General features: G+C 41.5%; 1 long non-coding RNA gene across 1 annotated transcript; it reads right to left on the bottom strand.

Moving 5' to 3' along the window:
- Positions 1-3,455: 3,455 nt before the first annotated feature.
- Positions 3,456-9,373, bottom strand: LOC141765367 (uncharacterized). Its single transcript, XR_012593465.1, has 3 exons — positions 8,686-9,373; positions 5,446-5,485; positions 3,456-5,163 (listed from the first exon to the last, which is right to left on the bottom strand). It is a non-coding gene; the product is annotated as an uncharacterized LOC141765367 (long non-coding RNA).
- Between the last annotated feature and the right edge of the window lie 11,994 nt (positions 9,374-21,367).

Raw genomic sequence — 21,367 nt, 5'->3', positions numbered from 1 at the left:
TGAGCAGGTTCCTCAGGCACGGCTCAACAATAAGGATTGCTCACATGCAAGTATAATGCCATATTGGGCTTGTAAATCTAACAACTTCCTGTTTCCTTTAGGTGGCGCTATGACTATCACTCATAATTGAACGTATACGTCTTGATGCTGGGACTCTTATAAAACATGTCAAATTTGGGGAAGATTGGACAATGTATAATCAATTTCCAACAACTTCCTGTTTCCTGTAGGGGGCGCTATGACTTTCACTCATAATACCACATATATGTCTTCAGGCCTGGACTATTATCCAGCTTGTGAAGTTTGGAGCAGATTGGACTATGTAAAGTCAAGTTACAACAGCTTCCTGTGTCATGGCGAATCATGTAAATTCTCCACCACGCCACGTCAACACCGTTTCATGAAAACTCACGATTTGGGTAACTTTTCATCACAAAGGTATCAAGACTGTACTGACCAAGTTTGAAGTTGATCGGGTTAAATCTCTAGGACTAGTTCGTAAAAGTATGCATAAAATACATAAATCACATGAAAAACACAAAATTCAATATGGCCGACTTCCGAGTGGGCGGAGCTAATGAAACCCATTGAGGAATATGTTTGAAATAATGAGTGGAATATGCATACCAAGTTTCATGAATATAAGAACAACTTTGACCAAACTACGGCCTAAAGTCAAGTTACAACAGCCTCCTGTGTCTTGGCGAAACATCAAAATTCAACGCGCCGCCACAAGAACGCCGTTTCACGAAAACACAAAAGCTTCGCAATTTAGCATCCTGAAGGTGTTGAGATTCGGTTGCTCGACTTTGAGATGGATCTCTTGAATACTCTAGGAGGAGTATCGCAAAGTTCCATACCTAAAACGTGACAAAATGGCGTCTTCTCACATGACGTATGACATCACCGTTCGAGCGATCATAAATTCCTTTGCAATTTAGCATCGCAGTCGTGGGAGGGTTATCCCACCCAAATTTGACGCGAATCCGATAAACCCTCTAGGAGGAGTTCGTAAAAGTATGCATAAAATACATGAAAAACGCACATATTCCAATATGGCCGACTTCCCGGTGGGCGGAGCTAATGAAACCCGATGAGGAATATGTCTGAAATAATGAGCAGGATGTACCTACCAAATTTCATGAATATCGGATCACCTTTGACCAAACTACGGCCTTCCACGCATTAGGGGGCGCTATAGAGCCCACTAAACACGCTGAACCCAAAAACTGTACGTTCATGTAAAGTTCACAGGTGTCCATCTTTTTGACAACTTTCATGAGTTTTCGAGTATCCCAATGGTGTCAAAGGCATGTTCAAAGGATAAAAGACATAAGGGGGCGCTAGAGAGCCAACATGCCACGCCCAAGCAAAATGTCACCACTAAATCAAAGGAATTACGAGTTTGGATGTGCGTGTAAAGTTTCATGAGTTTTTGTGCATCCTAAAGTCCTCAAACATGTGTTTGTAAATTTTAAAATCACGCAGGAAGTCCAACATGGCTGACTTCCTGTTGGCCGAAAAAATCTCGAAAATATTTAATCCGGGTATGAGGGCGTGAGTTATGACATACTTGAATTTCGTGAAGATCGAAGAAACTTCCTCTGAAAAACTGCCTACAGACACCCTGGAGACACCCGAGCCGGGTCACTACAGAACATTGAATTTCGCGCCACTTCTGACGCATATTCCACTTATGGTGAGTTTTTGGGGATGGGAAAGGTCCCAAAAACGCGATCTCCGGGCAGAAAAATAATAATAATCCTTAGAAAAACAATAGGTTTACACATATACATATATACATACATATATACAGTAAACACATATAAACATACATATATACATACATACATATGTTACTCAGACTACAACAATGGTAAATGGTAAATTTATTTTTATACTTCCTTCTATTTAAATGGTTCATATTTTGTTACACTTTGTTTAGCTCTTTTTTTACTGTGTTAGCTGATGCATCTTGTGTTTTGCACTATATCTCCTTTGCTGCTGTACACTGCAAATTTCCCAACTGCGGGACTAATAAAGGAATATCTTATCTTATCTTATCTTATCGTATCTTAAAAGAACTTCCTTCTACCTCCACATAGACTCAAATGAAGCAAATATATTAATTCTGACATTAATAAAATCAATTTCAAAATCCTACAAAAAAAAATTGCGATACATAGATGAATCGATATTTTTTCCCAACCCTAGTAAATATGTATACTGATATTCTTCTCATATATGTCTTCATATAATAAGTGTTACTGGCATGCTGCACTTCATTGTGCTCTATGTCGTACATTGCAGTTTTCTGCCAAACCAAACACCTAAACCAAGGCCTATGGAAGGCGGCTGGGACACAAGCGGACATGGATTCTTGAGGGTATGGGGTATAACACATGCGCAGTGTAACTGGAGCTGCGGTCGTGCGTAACCCTAACCCTATTGGCTCAATTTTGGCGAGGGCAGACCAAATTTTACTGCGCATGTGTTATACCCCCAAAGATATGACGCGTTGATGACGCGTGACCCAGCCTCCTTCAATAGGCCTTGACCTAAACTGTACTTTATCACCTGATCTCAGCCAACGTCAGCAGAACCAGGAAACAAGAAAAGAAACAACACCTGCACATTGCAGTCATTACAGCTGACCTTATGCCAATGATGAGTGATTTCTATTCAAAGGGAATCAGAGCATGTCAGGTGAAACAGGCTCAGACAATACACTGGGTGTTACTGTGGGCAGATAGGTGTTGTCATTAATACACAGTACTGGCCAGATCCTTACTCTCTTCAGACCTGATGAACCAGCTCAACAATCGCTTTTGTATTGTTGTTGTTGTTGTTACCAAAAAGGAGTCTCTCAGCTTCTTTCTATTTTCTCTTTTTTAGGTTTTTCTATCATCCTGTATCTTCCCAGTGGTGTTCTTCATGTATTCAAATCCCAACATTCACATTTTGGTCAAAGTATGTTTTAGCATCAAAATGCTATTTTCCCTTCAAGTCCTTCTAAAACCTTTTTTCACACATCGTGATCTGACGTAGTTTTCTGCATGATGACGCCGCTACATGAACAGTATAAATACTAGGGCTGGGATGATACGCCTATCTCCCGATTCGATACTATCACGATACTTGGGCGCCGATTCGATATAAAATGTGATTTTTAAGTATTGTGATTCTATATTTCAATTTATTGTGATTTTTGTTTACTTTTTTAACACTAGACTATGGGAAAAAAGTTGAATCATACACTTCTAGGGACTTTTACTTTGGAAAATATCTAAATTAATACAGTAAAAATGTTTGATTTTCAACATGTATGTAGTCAGAGATGTGCTGAAGTCAAATATATCAGTTCATTTTCAGGAATTATTTATAAAAAAAATTCCAGCAACCCAAAAATCAAAGAATAAATAAAAAAATTCCAACACAAATTAGTGGTATTTTCTTTTAATTTATAAAGGACATGTAATGTTTTATACTTCTGGTGAATATAATCTAATCAATCTTATTTCCATATTTATATTTTGTATATACAGTTCCCTTTGTTAACACCTTATTTTGAAAACCGGACGTAGTCACACGTGTATACTTCCTCTAACTTCTCCAAGTCCGTCTCTAGCTCTCCCGTCAGCTCCGTTCTCTTTATACATCCATGGTCAGCTCCATCGGGGCCGTTTGAATGCATTTAACATAAATGTCAGTATCTGGGTGCTCTACAGTTGTAGCGTCGGCCCATTTGACCACGGAGATGAGAGTGACGGCCGGCTTGATCGCACGTTATCGCAATAAGATAACGTTTCCTGTCCATGACAGAGTTAGCATGCAGCTTTAGCCGTGATGTCTAGCTCTGCTTTTCCTGCAATGTGTGAAACCCAAAATGTTTCTATACTTTACTGGATGTGTAGTGTTTACCACTTTGGATTTAAAATGTGAGGGTGAAGGTCGTATCCACGCAGACCCTCCACCGATTTTTTACTTTCTCCTTTCGGCTCGCAGTGGTACACAGTACCGGCACTTACTACATTTACTTACTACACTACATGTTACTCCTTGGGAGCTTCTCACAAGCTGCCGGTACTCTCCTCCCCCCTCTACATATCAGGTTCTCTTGGAGATTCATAATGGAGATTCATAACGACGCAGCGCCAGCGTATTTGCGCCGCGTGGGTTCACGTAGGGAACGGAAGCGTGATGCTATTAATCGCTGCGCGAGCTGAAGCCTGGCTGTTCACATTAGAAGCACATTTCTCTGCGCTGGTCAACAAGCGATTCTGATCCTCTGCTGTTCACTATCCATCTCTCTCTGTGTCTGTCTGCTTGTGTTTACAGTATCTCATCCTCTCTCACTCTGTTTAGACACAACTGACACATGTGGAATAAGTATGTAATTTAAAACCTACGATCACAAACAGCAGTGACACTCAGCTGTTTCTGATAGATATAGTGGATGGATTTTGAAATGTGGCAGGGGGGAGAGACTGGGAGGGAATCGGAGGAATTAAAACTCTGTGAGAACGGCAGTTAGAGACGGGGGAGAAGTAAAGCGCGTTCGTGGGATGCATGTTTTATCATCTCATCAGAATCAGATCATTTATATCACATACAATATATCATTTATATCGTATAAAGTAGATTATCAGTGTGTTAACGCATTTTTATCGTGTTAACTTTGACAGCCCTAATATATATATACACACACATATTTATATACTGTATATCCATGTTGCATTATGTATCACCAGATGCTCTCGATTACTGAGGTGTTATAACTTGTTATATGTGTTTTAATATAGAGCAAATCATCTCAGTGTGGTCTGAATGTATGACCTTGAAGAAAAAGCAATTAAAACACCCATTCTTCTTTATGGGCATGAACCCAGCCTGCACAGAGAAACACTCACAAATCAAAGGTCAAAAAGAGTGTTTCACAGCAGCCCCCGTGCAGAGCAATAACCACACAGCAGTGGTGGAAGTGGCGGCATTTCGTCTCGGCTGCAGCCCCCATAGCGGCTGCTGCTATTTTATAACTGTGCTGCATTGCAGGGCTATTTCCCCCACAACCGTGGCTGCAGTTGCATAAGAACTGACGACGTCGTGGTGGTTTGGAGGAGCCCTGAGAGGGAGCTGGGTGGAGGAGGCTCGGGTGGGATTTGCCTGAAGAAGAAAGAAAAAAAGAGAAGTTGAGAAAGAATAAGTTTGTTGAAGGATTGAGGGCTGAGCCGAGGTGCAGAGTGAAGCACAGAAGGATGCAAAGAAAGAGAGAGGAGCAGCAGATAGCGGTGTTGACAGATTGTTTGTTTTGTGTGTGTGTGTGTGTGTGTGTGGTGTTTGAGCAGAGATGGGGAGGGGGCTGGCGGATGAGTCACAATGAAGGAGTGTGTGTATAAAAGTGTGTGCGACGCAGTAAGACGTGCACAGAGACTCAAATGCACTTACTTCATCTCCCCCTCTGCTCTCCTCCTCATTCCAGCCAGCCCTGAAATATCACAAAAAACACAGCTATACATTACTGTGTGTGTGTGTGTGTGTGTGTGTGTGTGTGTGTGTGTGTGTGTGTGTTGGAGGGATGCTCTCGGCCTCTAGCACTCTGTGCCACAGCTTTAACATCGACGTTGCACTGCAGGACCGGCTGCCGTCTCTGCTGTACTTGTAGCGATGTACATGTACTGCACATCACGGCAGTCAGCATGACACACCTGCTATTATTCAGCATATCGGTATCTTACTTCCTTACTTTGTCAGTTCATCATACTTACACCACAGGTTCCTCTATAAAGCTGATGATCTGAGTAGATTTTGTAACACATTACTGTATAAAATAGTTATAGTGTGTTCGTACCACCTGAATATATTATTCTACCTTGCCATCCGATTCAATTGTTATCGGGCCATTAAATAGGCGTTATCAGTCACTATAAGCACCATAGATGTGGTTCAGTAGGGGCCTACTATACCTACTACGTTGTAAAAGTGAAACTTAAAAGCAGCACGTTCTAATGTAAATCGTAAAACTGAATGAAACTCACGTTTTGAATACAAACAATAAGGCTTCTGTAGGTTTAGGCAACAAAACTACAACTTCTTTAGGTTTAAGCAGTAAAACTACAACTTCTTTAGGTTTAGGCAAAAAACAACAACAAGTTTAGAGAAAACCATCGTGTTTTGGGTTAAAATAACTACGAACACAAAGACAACTACACATTGTTGGTTCCACACGGGATGCAAACCCTGGTCTCCTGGGTGAAAGCCCTAAAGTCTGTATTTTGTGTCCCATCCATTGTCCCCAACGTCCACCCCTTATGGAGCTTCGTACCGTCTATACTTCCGCTACAGATGTCATAATTACTACAGTCGCTGTCATGTTTTTGATACCTTATTTTGGTGATCTACCATGTGAATAGATGATAAAACCTACTAGTGGGTGTAGTAGGCCCATATTGACCCACATCTATGGTGCTTATAGTGACTGATAATGCCTATTTAATAGCCTGACAACAGTCTAACTGGCTGACCTTGTAATGGGTTAAACTGCAAAATACTCCTACTAAAAGGTGCTCCTTAAAACTGCACAATGTAATCTACAGCACCTGAATGAGGCATGACCTTGTCTTCCCCCAACACCCATAAAATCAGATCCAGCAGCTGTGGAGGGACAGTGAAGGAACTGAGCCGTTTTGATGCATTCAAACAGAAACTGTACCCAGAGGGCTCAGCTGCACCGGAAAGAGCTGCAGTCCACCGCAGTCACGGTGTCTGAATTGTGGTTACTGTTTAGAAGCTGATGAATTGGAAACGTGGGCAAACAACATCTGGCAGAACTTGTGTATCCTACATGCTTACTATAAGAAATGCCAAGAAATGTTACAGACATAGAGGAATATTGAACAATATGTGCAGTTAAATGATGGGAGAGAGAGAGAGGGGGGAAAGGACTAAAGGGGATTTCAGGGTGCGTGACATGGCATGTGACTAAGTCATGTGGTTGGGTCCTTGAGTAGAAGCCGACTAAAAGCTGCCATTCAGGTCATGGTGCTGTTTTTATAGTTCACGTCTTAAAGCAGCAGTGGGTAGAAATGTGTGAAAAAGAAAAGTGCCTCTGTGTCCTCCGGTGTCCTCCGGTGTCCTCCGGTGTCCTCCAGTGTCCTCCGGTGCTCCTAATGGCATCTGCAGGATTTCACAGACCGGAGGAAAACAACCAATCAGAGCCGAGCGGTCAAACTAGGCAGCGCTGATCAAGTATGAATCAATATTCTGTTACTGTAATGCCTATTTCTCTCCTCAAATGTTTTCAGAAACATCTTGTAGTGAACTGTTTAGCTGTAAAATGAGAAAGTTTATAACCCGGCAGCCATGTTGAGATCAGTTGAGGAAATATCAAGCACCGCCCACCAGCCGGAGCCAACTTTCTCATTTTACAGCTAAACATGATTAATTGTGGAGCCCTAACCCACAATGCATCTCTCTTTCTTTCTCTCTCTGATTATTACATCCACACATGCAGACACACACCTAAATGTTGCAGCTGGATAGAGAATCAAGTTTTTTGTTTTTTTAACCAGCCAGGTTTGGGGTGCAGAGAGCAGCTTATCATTGTGTGTGTGTGTGTGTGTGTGTGTGTGTGTGTGTGTGTGTGTGTGTGTGTGAGAGATAACAGCCAGGAGAGAGCGCGCAGGATTTCCCTGCCTGAACAAGTACACAACGACAACAGCAAACAAACAGCAGCAGATAAACAAAATCCCATCCAGACACACAGATTATCAATTGTTACTGCTCACAGCACTAGCGTTATCTGACCTCCCTTTAATGTACTATCCTTTTCTCTTTCTCCGGGCTCCACTTTTTAACACTGTTCCTGCTGCATTATTGATAAGGAGGTAATAAAGACTCACTGAAAGAAATTGCCAATTCAAGGAAACATTGAAGTTCTTTCTTTTTGAAAGGAGAGTTTATGTAAGATACACGCCTCCGTTACTGGCCTATAATATTAACAACATGGTTATAGTCACATCTGATTGTTAAATGGGTAAACTCATAAATAACTGTCAACTCTATCAGTGATTTTTTAAAGGTGAATAGGAGAGACCATAATGGGCTGTGACTGCTTCCTTTATCAGATCAATCAACATCTAGACGAGAAAGGAAACGTCAGTGGAATCTTGTTTCAGTTGCACAATATTTTTTTTTCCATTTAAGCTGTTTGCTTTTGGGGCAGTTTGGTATTTGGGTGAAAGCAGGTGCTGGCACTATGAGTATGAGGAAGTGTTGTTATTTTTAGTAACCTGTTTTTCAGTTGGGCATTTTTGTGATTGAGATGCTTCAGATGCAGTCACTTTCTAAGAACCAACTGTGTGAAAAACACACAATACTGCACATTTTGAGGGGAATATTTTGGCAAGGAATAGGTCACATTTAAATTATTTACAGCACAAAATATTGTTAAAGGGACTCTCTGTAAGAATCAGAAATTGCTCGTTAACATTGACACTTGTGGCCGTTAAGTCAACGACAGTCAGCGTCCTGTTGCTCGCGCTCACGCTTGTGCGTGCACTACGTAGACGCGAACGAGCATCGGTTAAAACAGTGAGGCGACACACCAAGACTGGACGTGATTGACAGGCATCATGTTGATTAATGTTAGCAACATTAGCCTTATGCTTGGCAGTAATGTTAGCTTACCAAACGAAGGTCCCTCCATGAATCGAAGGCCCGAACAATGTTGATCGTGGTGTTAACTTTTCCTGCTTCAGCCTCCCGACTGTGGTCAGAAGGCTCAGGGGGGACACCGTAGTTTTGGTCTGCTGTGCCGGAGTCGATAACGTCATGGCTCCGGAGTTAACCCCCGTCACTCCACTCAGCAGCAGGGAAACAAGGAGTCTGAGTTGTGGTGGGGGCTGGTCATTTTTTGGCATTAGCTGGCTTTATTTCTAACCAAATGTTAGCTACGGCTAAGGCACTCGCAAGTGTCCATGACATCACAGCTGTTGGGTTTTCCCGGCAAAAGTTACATACAGTCCCTTTAACACAAGTTACAAGTTGCCTAGTAGCAGTACTGTATATGACTCACAACTGTAACCATAATGCAACCAAAATAATACAAAAGTCCTATTGTTGTTTCGTAGTTTGTTTCTGCTTCAGTGATGCAGGATGAGACTGAAGCCCAGTCTTACTAACAAGCCAATCAAAAGGACTACAGTTCCCTGACTACATAGGAATGTTGAGGCTTGCACTGCAGTGTTCTCTCGTTCGTGTGTCAGATTGGGCAAGTTTCAAAAGAGATATGAAACTGGGCTAAAACCAGTTTTAAAAACTGATTCCAACAGATTGCGTTTCGCTTCTTCATTGCTCTTGTCACGCAGATGGCATCTGTATTATCGCAGAGACATTTTTTTCAGTGGTGGAAGAAGTACACAGCTCTTTTGCTACAGTAAAAGTAGTAATACTACAGTGTAAAAGTCCTACATTCAAGTAAGAGTGCAGCATCAAAATGTACGTAAAGTACCAAAATTATTATGCAGAATGACCCTTGTCAGAATAATGTTTATTATATTATAGGATTTTAATTATTTATGCATTAAAGCAGCAGTGGGTAAAAAATTGAGCAAATGATTACGGTCACTATATCCTTACAGTAGTGCATGAGACAGGTAATCTGAAAAAAAAATCATGTGCCTCTGTGTCCTCCGGTGCTCCTAAAGGCATCTGCAGGATTTCACAGACTGGAGGAAAACAACCAATCAGAGCCGATCTGGAGCCTGCCGTCTCCGAGCAGCTGTCAATCACTCGTGAACTCCAATCAAATGGTCAAACTAGGCAGCGCTGATCAAATATTAATCAATATTCTGTTACTGTAATGTCTATTTCTCGCCTCAAATGTTTTCAGAAACATCTTGTAGTGTACTGTTTAGCTGTAAAATGAAACCCGGCAGCCATGTTGAGATCAAGTTGAGGAAATACCAAGCACCGCCCACCAGCCGGAGCACAGCCAATAGGAACGATCTCTCTCTCTGAAATGACCTGTGATTGATCAAAGTCTCCTGTCACGGACTAGATTTTATTAAAGCCTGAAAACAGAGCCATGAGGAGGTGCAGACGTCTAGTTTTCTTTCAGAACACTTGAATTACAATATGCTGAAAGATTATTAGAGAATTTATGCCCAATGATGCCAAAAATATTCTGCCTACTGCAGGTTTAATGTGTTCATCACTTGAATGTTGGAGCTGGTTAAGATGGAGCTTATGCAACTACGTTATATACTGCTGGGAAGCTTGTGAATTTTCACAGTTTAATCTTAATCTATAGTAATATTCTAACTATAATCTAACATAATTCATTTGTTTATTATGGCCTGCTTTTTATTAGTAATCTGAATCTGCAAAGTAACTAAAGTTATCAGATAAATTTAGTGGAGTGAAAAGTACAATCTGAGATGTAGTGGAGTAGAAATAGAAAGTAGCAGAAAATGGAAATACTCAGGTAAAGTACAAGTACAGCACTTGAGTAAATGTAGCCTTAGTTTAGTTGGATTTTTTTCATTGCAGAGTGGGACTTTTGCACAGCTCCTATACCACCATACTTGCAGCAAAATAACTGATGATTCATAATTGGTAACTTTATTATAGTCACTCAGGGAAATCCCCACACCCACATGACCACTATAGTTCCATCATACCATGCAGATGTACTTCTCTGTATCGTCCACAGAGGGGCAGCAGTGTAACCGGAGTGCTGCTCTCGCTGCCATCATCATGACTGCAATGCAAGCCAAGGTCTCTTTCAAGGGCACACATCATATCTGCAAAGTCACATGTAAAACAGGGAGAGGCTGTATGGGCGTTTTCAGCTGGAGCAAACAGAGGAGGAGGGAGAAAATGCTTTTAGCCAAGACAGACGGATAGATCTAACAAAGACAAAGTAGTTCACACCCTTTCCCCTGAAGTGTAGCCAAAGGGTGTTTTGTTTTACCGTCTTTGCTGGACGACGCAATGGATGGCAATTGTTTCATCATAAATATGGGTTTTCTAAGAGGGCGATGGCTGTATTCTCACTGTGCTGTTTGTTTTGTGAATAATGATGCATCGTTTTCTAAAGGTAGAAAGTGTCTTAGACTTAGAGAATGAACAGGAGAGCCATCATAACTCCAACCCCCCTCAAGCCTTACCTTTTTATAGCCATCAAATATGCATGGCCCCTCTGAGTGTACATATAATGTATTCACAGATTTCCGCTGCACTGGAAAGCTCGCTATCAGCAGTTTGTGTGTGTGTGTGTCTGTCTGAGTGTTTGTCTGCAGGACAAGACACAGAACATAATCAATAAACTGATTCATAGTCTTCTGGAAGAAGACGGGAGTTACAAAGGAGAGACGGGGAGAGTCTGTGGGTGGCATGTTCTGTATCTGTCTGCAATATAGTAACCAGTTTATATTAAAATACTAAATATATCATAAAAAGTTCCTTTCAGAATAATACATTGCTATACCTCGAAATCATTATCGTAAGCAGCACAGATCAAGGTCACTGTTAGTTGGTATTGTTGATGGTGAATGTTATATATTCATTTTAGGGCTTTCAGTCGATTAAAATATTTAATCTCTCTTAATCGCGTAATTGTCCATAATTAATCACAATTAATCGCAAATTAGTATTCAAAATGTACCTTAAAGGGAGATTTGTCAAGTATTTAATACTCTTATCAACATGGGAGTGGACAACTGTGCTGCTTTATGCAAATGTGTGTATATATTTATTATTAAATATCAATTAACAACACAAAACAGTGACAAATATTGTCCAGGAACCCTCACAGGTACTGCATTTAGCATAAAAAAACATATCATAACATGGCAAACTGCAGCCCAACAGGCAACAACAGCTGTCAGTGTGTCAGTGTGCTGACTTGACTATGACTTGCCCCAAACTGCATGTGATTATCATAAAGTGGGAATGTCTGTAAAGGGGAGACTCGTGGGTACCCATAGAACCCATTTACATTCACATATCTTGAGGTCAGAGGTCAAGGGACCCCTTTGAAAATTGCCATGACAGTTTTTTCTCACCATAATTTAGCGTAAGTTTGGAGCGTTATTTAGCCTCCTTTGCGACAAGCTAGTATGACACGGTTGCAGAGTAAGGGTCAAATCAGCAATCTCGGATACCATGACCTGGATGACTGAGAACGTGACATGGTTGGCACCAATGGATTCTTAGGTTTTCTAGTTTCATAAGCTACTAGTATCTTCACTCTACGCTTTAAAACTGAGCCCACTACAACCTAAAAAACACAAGTTGCGTTAATTCGTTAAAGGGAAATTAATGGCGTTGAAAAAAAAATTTGCATTATTTTTGCTTTCCCTTTGACAGCAATGGTAACCAGTATCCAGCTTCTTTAGGCACTGGTTGCCTATAAAAACTCATGTAAATCAACATGTAAATTGTGTTTTCAGTGTGAGAAGAACTCAAATGCGTTTCCCTGCTCGCTCGCTCACTCCCTCTCGGTCATCCTATGGCAGTGAACATATGGGGGGAAATGCACACACACACACACACACATACACACATACACACACACACACGGACACACCCTTTCTCATTGGGCATGAGCTATGGGTGGTCACTGTAAGACTGCCCTGTCAGCGCAATCTTTATCGCAGAAGGGATGGATGGAGTGTATGTGTGTGTGTGTGTGTGTGTGTGTGTGTGTGTGTGTGTGTGTGTGTGTGTGTGAGACTATGGGGGAGAGAAAGATTTGGGTGACGGACATAAAGTAAAAGGCGATGGGGTGACTGCAGCTCAAATAGCTACTAACTATGACCCACTGAGTATTGATCACTGCACCGAGGGCTACTTTAATCAGCACTACTACAGCATGACACCTCCCCCCCCCCCACCACACCACACCCTGCACACACACTGCTACCAGCACCCATTCTCTGTATTGATGCAGTGTCCTTCAGTGTGGTTGATGTTCACTATTAATTAAAGACCCTAGAGCTTAATAGGCTATTGGAGAGATGGATGGATGGATAGATGGATAGATGGATAGACATACAGACAGATAGATTTGCTTCATTTGAGTCTTTACAGAGGCAGAAGGAAGTTAGCGCTTTTATTGTTGTAGTCTGAGTAACATGACATCATATCCATTCCGTATCCGCCAACCAAAACAAACCAGTTGGCAGCTGTGAGCCGAAACAAAAAAAGTAGAAAACGTCTGTGGGTCGGTGTGGATACGACCTGAACCCTCACACATTAAATCCAGCGTGGTAAACACTACACATCCAGTAAAGTATGGAAACACTTTGGGTTTCACACATTGCAAGAAAAGCAGGGCTAGACATCACGGCTAAAGCTGCATGCTAACTCCGTCATGGACAGGAAACGTTATGGTATTGCGGTAACGTGCGGTCAAGCCAGCCGTCACTCTCATCTCCGTGGTCAAATGGGCCGACGCTACAACTGTAGAGCACCCATATACTGACATTTATGTTAAATGCATTCAAACGGCCCCGATGGAGCTGACCATGGATTTATAAAGAGAACGGAGCTGACGGGAGAGCTAGAGACGGACTTTGAGAAGTTAGAGGAAGTATACACGTGTGACTACGTCTGGTTTTCAAAATAAGGTGTTAACAAAGGGAGCTATATATACAAAATACATATATGGAAATAAGATTGATTAGATTATATTCACCAGAAGAAAAAAACATTACATGTCCTTTATAAATTAAAACGAAAATACCACTAATCTGTGAGGGAAATGTCTTTATTCTTTGATTTTTGAGTTACTGGAAAAATTTAATAAATAATTCCTGACAAAGATGTATATATTTGACTTCAGGACATCTCTGACTACATACATGCTGAAAATCAAACATTTTTATTGTATTAATTAAGATATTTTCCAAAGTAAAAGTCCCTAGAAGTGCATGATTCAACTATCCCAATGGTCTAGTGTTAAAAAAGTTAACAAATCGCAATAAATCATAATATCGAATCGCAATACATATTGAATCGGTACCCAAGTATCGTGATAGTATCGAATCGGGAGATGGGTGTATCGTCCAACAGATATAGATATCCTAATTTTGTGGGAAAACAATAATTTTCATTGTCTCTTCTTCTTTTCATGAACAGCACTTTGAAGTATTTTGTTTAGGAAAGCGCTCTCCAAAGATATTTATCATATCATTATTATGACTCTGAGGAACATGCAGGCGCTAATGTGACTAGTTTTTGCTGCCAAGTTGGACAACAGAAGGTTTTCTAATTTAAGGAGCATCGCTTTCAGCCAAACACTCGCGGCTATTAATTAGGATGACTTCACAGAGCAGCCAACACACACACACACACACACACACACACACACACACACACACACTTTGCTCCGTGTGCTCTTTCTCACTTGTTGGCTCTCTTTGATGCTCCATGCTCATAACAGGATAAGAGGGCACACACACATATCCATATACGCTTAGCTGCACACACACAGACACATACAGAAGAGAAGGCACTCTAAAAGCTGGGGGTGGTGAGTCTCATATCTCATGCATCACTCTCCCTGCTGGCTCTTCTTGTTGTCTTTTCTCACCTGAATCATGAATCTGTTCAGCTCTGCAGTCGGTCCAGCTTTTTCTACTCTACCATCAGCTCAAACAATAACAGGCTGGACACTTCCAAGTGTGCTTTTAACTCAGGTACAAAAGATTCAGGTTTTGAAGTCCTGTCTGAGTAGATTAGATTTCCTTTTGCTGCCAAACTTCCAGTTGCTGAACAGGAAACCACACCTACCCTCTAAAGCGACAGTTTTACTGTAAACAAAGCCTGCTGCTAAAATACTACAAGATCTGTCTTATATCCATTTGCAAAAAAATGCTTTTCTTTTAGTGGAGTGAAGGCATTCTCATTCGTTTGAGTCAACCTTTATCTGTTTCAGCACATTTTGCGTAAATGATTGCAGACAGTCGCCTCCTCTCGTTCACCTCAAAGGAGCATCTGTTTAGACAGGGGCGACCTGTCAGAGGTGCTCCGCAGGAAACTGCCTCCAGTGCAGTTTGTCTCCCCGGGTGAACACGACACTTTGGTCCTGATCCAACTCTCTAGGCTTCCTCTGTTTTTCTCTTTAGGGAAGGGGGGAGGAATGAGAAGGCAGTATCAATTTTATGATGATAAGCTAATGTAAGCATTCACAGCAGTCTGTGAGCGAGCTTAGACTCACTGCACTTTGACCACATTACCGTTTCATATTTGTGATCAGAGCTGTGTATTTGCAAGAATCTGGTGATAAGATACGTATCATAATACAGGGGTAACGATTCAATATGTTGTGATGTATTGTGATACTGTAAGCAAGGCCATATATTGCGATTTATAAAAATGTTATTCTAGGAAAACTGTCATAGAATAAAGAATACACCAGAAATACACCATTTTTAGAATAGGCAAAAATAACACATTTATACTGCATGCAAAAAACTGCATGTGATTATCATAAAGTGGGCATTCAATCGCGATTAATTGCATTATTGTCCATGATTAATCATGATTAATCGCTTATTCATCAGTTCAAAATGTACCTTAAAGTGTCAAGTGTTTAACAACATGGGAAAATATGCTTGCTTTATGCAAATGTATGTACATACACCGTTCAGCCATAACATGAGGTCAGCACGGGCACCGTGACTGGTCTGTGCCTACGCAGCCCCATACGCAACAAACTGCGATGCGCTGTGTGTTCTGACACCTTTCTATCACAACCAGCATTCACTTTTTCAGTAATTTGAGCTCCAGTAGCTTGCGGTAACATCCCACAAGAGCTGCAATTTGGGAGACGCTCTGACCCAGTCGTCTAGCCATCACAATTTGGCCCTTGTCAGAGTCGCTGACATCCTTACGCTGGCCCATTTTTTTTTTACTTCCAACACATCAACTTCAAGGACAAAATGTTCACTTGCTGTCTAATATATCCCCCCCACTGCCAGGTGCCATTGTAGCGAGATAATTGATGTTATTCTCTTCACCTGTCAGAGGTCATAATGTTGTTAATGTTATGGCTGATCGGTGTATTTATTATTGGAAATCAATTAACAACACAAAACAATGACAAATATTGTCCAGAAACCCTCACAGGTACTGCATTTAGAATAAAAAATATATGCTGAAATCATAATATAGCAAACTGCAGCCCAACAGACAACAACAGCTGTCAGTGTGTCAGTGTGCTGACTTGACTATGACTTGCCCCCAAACTGCATGTGATTATCATAAAGTGGACATGTCTGTAAAGGGGAGACTCGTGGGTACCCATAGAACCCATTTTCAGTCACATATCTTGAGGTCAGAGGTCAAGGGACCCTTCTGAAAATAGCCATGCCAGTTTTTCCTCACCAAAATGTAGCTTCAATTTGGAGTGTCATTTATCCTCCTTCTAGACAAGCTAATATGACATGACATGATTGGTAGCAATAGATTCCTTAGATTTTCTAGTTTATATGATAGCAGTATCCTCACTCTAGCTTTAAAACTGAGCCCTCTACAACCTCTGAAATATCGAGGCCTGACGACGGGTCGTCGGATTTTTAAGAGGTTAATGAAAAAACGATAGTGTTTTGGAGAATAAATACAACATAATATCACAATACTCATGTGTATCGATATTTTCTTACACACATATTTGTGATACAATGAAAAATGCTATACAGTCTCTTCAAAATAATTATTAGTGTCAGGGACATAAGTGAATCCACTGGCTGGCAACACTCATGATCAAGTTCATAAAATGTGATTCTTTATTCCTCTTTCAGACGGGTATACAGGACTGTTTCGGTCACATAGCTCTTGTTGACCCCATGAGGGTTACTAGGGCAGGGCAGTCCCATCTGCATAACACTATTTCAAACCTAAAGAGGTTATTGCACAATAACTGCATCTTTAAAAATCTACTGAGAGAAATACAAACAGTCTCCTGCTGTCCGCTGCACTACCTTCATGCTCATATTTATCTGTGTGGTGGGCGTGAATCCAGCTCCCACCGTCCTGTCACGTTCCTCTCTTCCCTGCATTGCTCCGTGACAGTTCTACTGCACTAGCTTTCTAGGGCACGATGCGCTCCGCTCTGGATGCTTTCCAAGTGTTTTTGTAGAGGAGAGTGGGGGGCCCAGCCTCCTGCAGCATTTTATTCCTATTTCAGACAGGTACAGGGGGAAGATACGGAGGCAGCGGGAGGATTTGCACTGCAGTCAAAGTGTGTGGACAATGCAGGCAAACACTACAGTCCGATGACTGGGCCACCGGGGCACAGAGAGGACAACTTGCTCTGAGTCTGGTCATGTCTTTTCCGCCGCCGGCACAATGATACCTCCTGCACTGTCACCACGCTATGACTCAGTCTCTAAGCTCCCTTCCTTTCCTTTTGTCCCACTTATCGAGGCCAAGTGAGGAAACCCAGTTAAACAGCAACCTCACAGTTTTCCACTTGTTTATGTCACTCTTCATGTTTTAAAACACGAGCGAGCGTCGTCTCTCACACTGGAGTGTTTCCAGTCGTCACGCTGAGCTGCTTCCCTCACCACGCCTCCGGCCCGCTGTTGGACCTCAGGGAGCGAATGATCTCTTGACACCACAATATGGCCAGCTGATGTCACACTAGAGGGAAAACCTTGTAATTCTAATTTTGGTGATTTGAATGTTGAATTGAGCGATACAATTGAAGTCCCTCGTTTGCTTTGTGGGTTAAGAAAGTCTATAAACTGTCGATTAAACGTTTTCAAAGGCAATAATATTAACTTTGTTTGTCTAAAAGTAGAAATTTTGGAGATTTTCATGTGATAATCTACATAAACACACTCTACATTCATACGAAGAATCCGTTTTTGTGATTTTGGTTTCGTAGTTTGTATTCCGAGTGTCGTAAGTTTGTTGTCCGAGTAGTATTGACCAATCATGTTCGAGCAGGCTTTGGTTGAATGCAGGTAAACGGTCCGCGTGGAGAGCAAAAGAGGCGGAACGCGTCAGCCGAAATGCAATCTCGGAACCGCCCGGCTATAGACTGACGATGATTTCGCTTTTTATTGGTTTAAAATTAACTTTTGTGAAACAGTCGGGACGTACACATCGTCTCTCAACTCCATTCTCGTATCTCAAGTTGCTAATCGGACTGTAAACAATGAGCAGCGCACGGAAGAGGAAGTCTTGGCGCGGATATCTGCTGGCTACACCAGAACTAGAGTTGTTCGGGCGGACAGCTTCCACCCAAATAGCATTATATATCAAAGATACCATATGGCCCGTTTCAAAGGCTACGGAGGATTAAGTCAAAGACATGTAGGCTATCACAGATTTGAACAGAGGAGTTACAACAAAAAGGTTCTCAATCAGGCTTTCACCAGAGTCAAATCCTTAGACAGGAAGCACCTTCTGAAGAAGAGACCCCGTGAACAACAACCCCCCCGCACATACTTGCCAACCCTCTTCCCCGGAGACTCACATTTTTCATTGCCCTCTCCTGGATTTCCTCCCGGGGACACAATTGTCCCGTACTTCTCCCGATTAATCTTCACACCTTTTTTTTTGCTTTTCGTTATCTCAGCCTGTTTCTGGCGCTGTATAAGATCTACTGTTTCTAGAGCTACATCAAACAGTTGCTCGCGACACAATGCGGTTTGAGCAGCGCTCGCCAGCGTGCAGGGCCCGAAGTCGGGCTTTGCTCGACGCAGCGAAAAGCCGTCGTGGCGCGGCGCAAGCCATTAGAAATAAAGGCAGTGGTGTCGTTGTCGCGTTGTGTCTGGAAGGGCCTTCAGTGAGAGAGACGGAGAGAGAAATGGAGAGTACCAAGAGAAAGAAATACAGAATGAATGAATAAAAACTGATGAATATTAGTTCATGCCAGAGATTCACAGAAATTCACGCCAGTGAGGTGAATTATTCAGTTTTAGGTAAGTTTTAAGTAAAAAAAGTAGGCCTTTTTAATGTAAAAATTATGTTGCAGTGTACTTATTATTTTGTTATTTTCTTTCTTTAAAAGTCACCAGAATGTAGGAAACGAAGAACAACTTTTTCCGTGGGAGGACTCCCAGACCCCCCGCTTTCGTCTTTAAATCCTTGCTCCGTTTGAGCTCTCAAGGTTGGCAAGTATGCCCCCGCAGAATCTACTCCACCTCACAGTGCAGCAGCATGGCCTATATGACATCAGACACCATCATTGCTAAAACTGGGACATTTTTCTCAGTGACCCAGTGTTTCCAGAGCCTCCAGCCTTCTCTTTCAGAAGGGCACCAACACAAGACAGCATTAACTGGCATTAGAGATCAGTTTCATACATTGTAGTGTTGTCAATCGATTAAAGTATTTAATTGCGATTAATCGCATGATTGTCCATAGTTAATCACGATTAATCGCACATTTTGTATCTGTTCAAAATGTACCTTAAAGGGAGATTTGTCAAGTATTTAATACTCTTATCAACATGGGAGTGGGCATGCTTGCTTTATGTAAATGTATGTATATATTTATTATTGGAAATAAATTAACAATGGTAAAATATTGTCCAGAAACCCTCACAGGTACTGCATTTAGCATAAAACAATATGCTCAAATCATAACATGGCAAATTGCAGCCCAACAGGCAACAACAGCTGTCAGTGTGTCAGTGTGCTGACTTGACTATGACTTGCCCCAAACTGCATGTGATTATCATAAAGTGGGCATGTCTGTAAAGGGGAGACTCGTGGGTACCCATAGAACCCATTTACATTCACATATCTTGAGGTCAGAGGTCAAGGGACCCCTTTGAAAATGGTCATGGTAATTTTTTAGTGTAGGTTTGGTGCGTTATTTAACCTCCTTTGCGACAAGTTAGTATGACATGGTTGGTACCTGAGCCGGCTACAACATAAAAATCACAAGTTGGGTTAATGCATTAAAGAAATTAAAACAAATTTGCCTTAACATGTTATTATCGCATTAACTTTGACAGCCCTACTATAACTACACGCTTTGAACTAATAAAGTATAAATGGTTAATGTGGATATATTCCAGCGGAATTGAATCAATATATAAAGAAAAACAAAAACATACCAGATGCACAAAATGTACGGAGACTAGAGGAACATTGTTTTATTGTATTTGGCAATGCAGTTATTAGAAGAGGTAAGAGAGCTAGAACCGAGAAGATTATTACAAAAATAAATCTTACTGGACCCTGAGCTTTTTCTGTTGGGCTTATATCCAGAGAAACATAATCATAGTAAAGTTAAGTGAGCGTTTAGCTTGCTGTTCGCCAAAAATGTATTGCACTGCTATGGAAAAATATCCACAGACAGAAAGAATAACTTACATATTAAAGGCTAAACAGCATATATTTGAAAATATATGGAGACCCTTCATTAATCATGTTAATGATTTAGATTAAAAAGATGATCAAGTGAATGAAAAATGTGTCATTAGTGTGGAAAATGCCGTTTCCGACCTTGTAGAATTTGTATTTTCTTCTAAATACTTGTTTTATTTTGCATCTGTTGCAATTAATAGATTCCATTATGTATAGAGATTACCATTTATTAAAACAGGAGGAGCATCCTTGTTTTGTCTTTTTTTCTTTCTCAGTTTAGTGTCAATGCAGCAACTGTATATTGTGTTATATATTATATCAATGTAAAAGGCTGTAGTTCATGCTGTTAAAAATGTAAATAAAAATATTGTGGAGAAAAAAGAAGAAAATATCCAATTTAAAGCTGCATTTTCTCCCATCTACAATTTTTTATTTAGTCTTTTTTAAGAAGCTGTTTTCAAGGCAAACGGTTAGGCCTTGATGCCAAGATGCCAGATTTAGCTTTTAATTGTGCACAGCTTATTCTCCAGTCGACCTGCACGATGGCGTCACCTGTGGTTTGTTCGGAGATGTGTGACGTACAAAGTCAGCTAGGTGATAAGCTATTCTGTGAGCTGCTCGGTTCATAAGGCCGTTATATAGCACGCTGTAAATCCCAGAGGCAGTCAATCAACCAGTCAGTCAGTCAGTCAGTCTGCTCGCTGCATGAAGCCATGAAGCTGTGATGCCTTTACGCATTGCAGCAGTACACACCTCCCTCAGTCTGGGACTTCAGAGGTCCTCAACGGGTTGATGGACACACACACACACACACACACAGACAATTACATGCAATCCCTCCGCCTCCCTCCGCCTCCTCCTTCCCCCTCTCTCAGTGTCTCTGGGGGCCTCAGAGTGCAGCAGGGATGATGGACAGCAGACTAATATCCAAAGCTAACGACTCCTCCCCTCTGACTTCACAGAGGAGGACTGACAGAGGCCAGTGTGCCCTTCAGATGGAGGAATCTGACCCACTACAGTGTGCAGAGGAAACG

This window comes from Sebastes fasciatus, chromosome 3 (genome assembly GCF_043250625.1).
Source record: "Sebastes fasciatus isolate fSebFas1 chromosome 3, fSebFas1.pri, whole genome shotgun sequence".
Lineage (NCBI taxonomy): Eukaryota > Metazoa > Chordata > Actinopteri > Perciformes > Sebastidae > Sebastes > Sebastes fasciatus.
The sequence above is the reverse complement of the archived record's forward strand: the minus strand, read 5'-3'. Positions and strand labels throughout refer to the sequence as shown.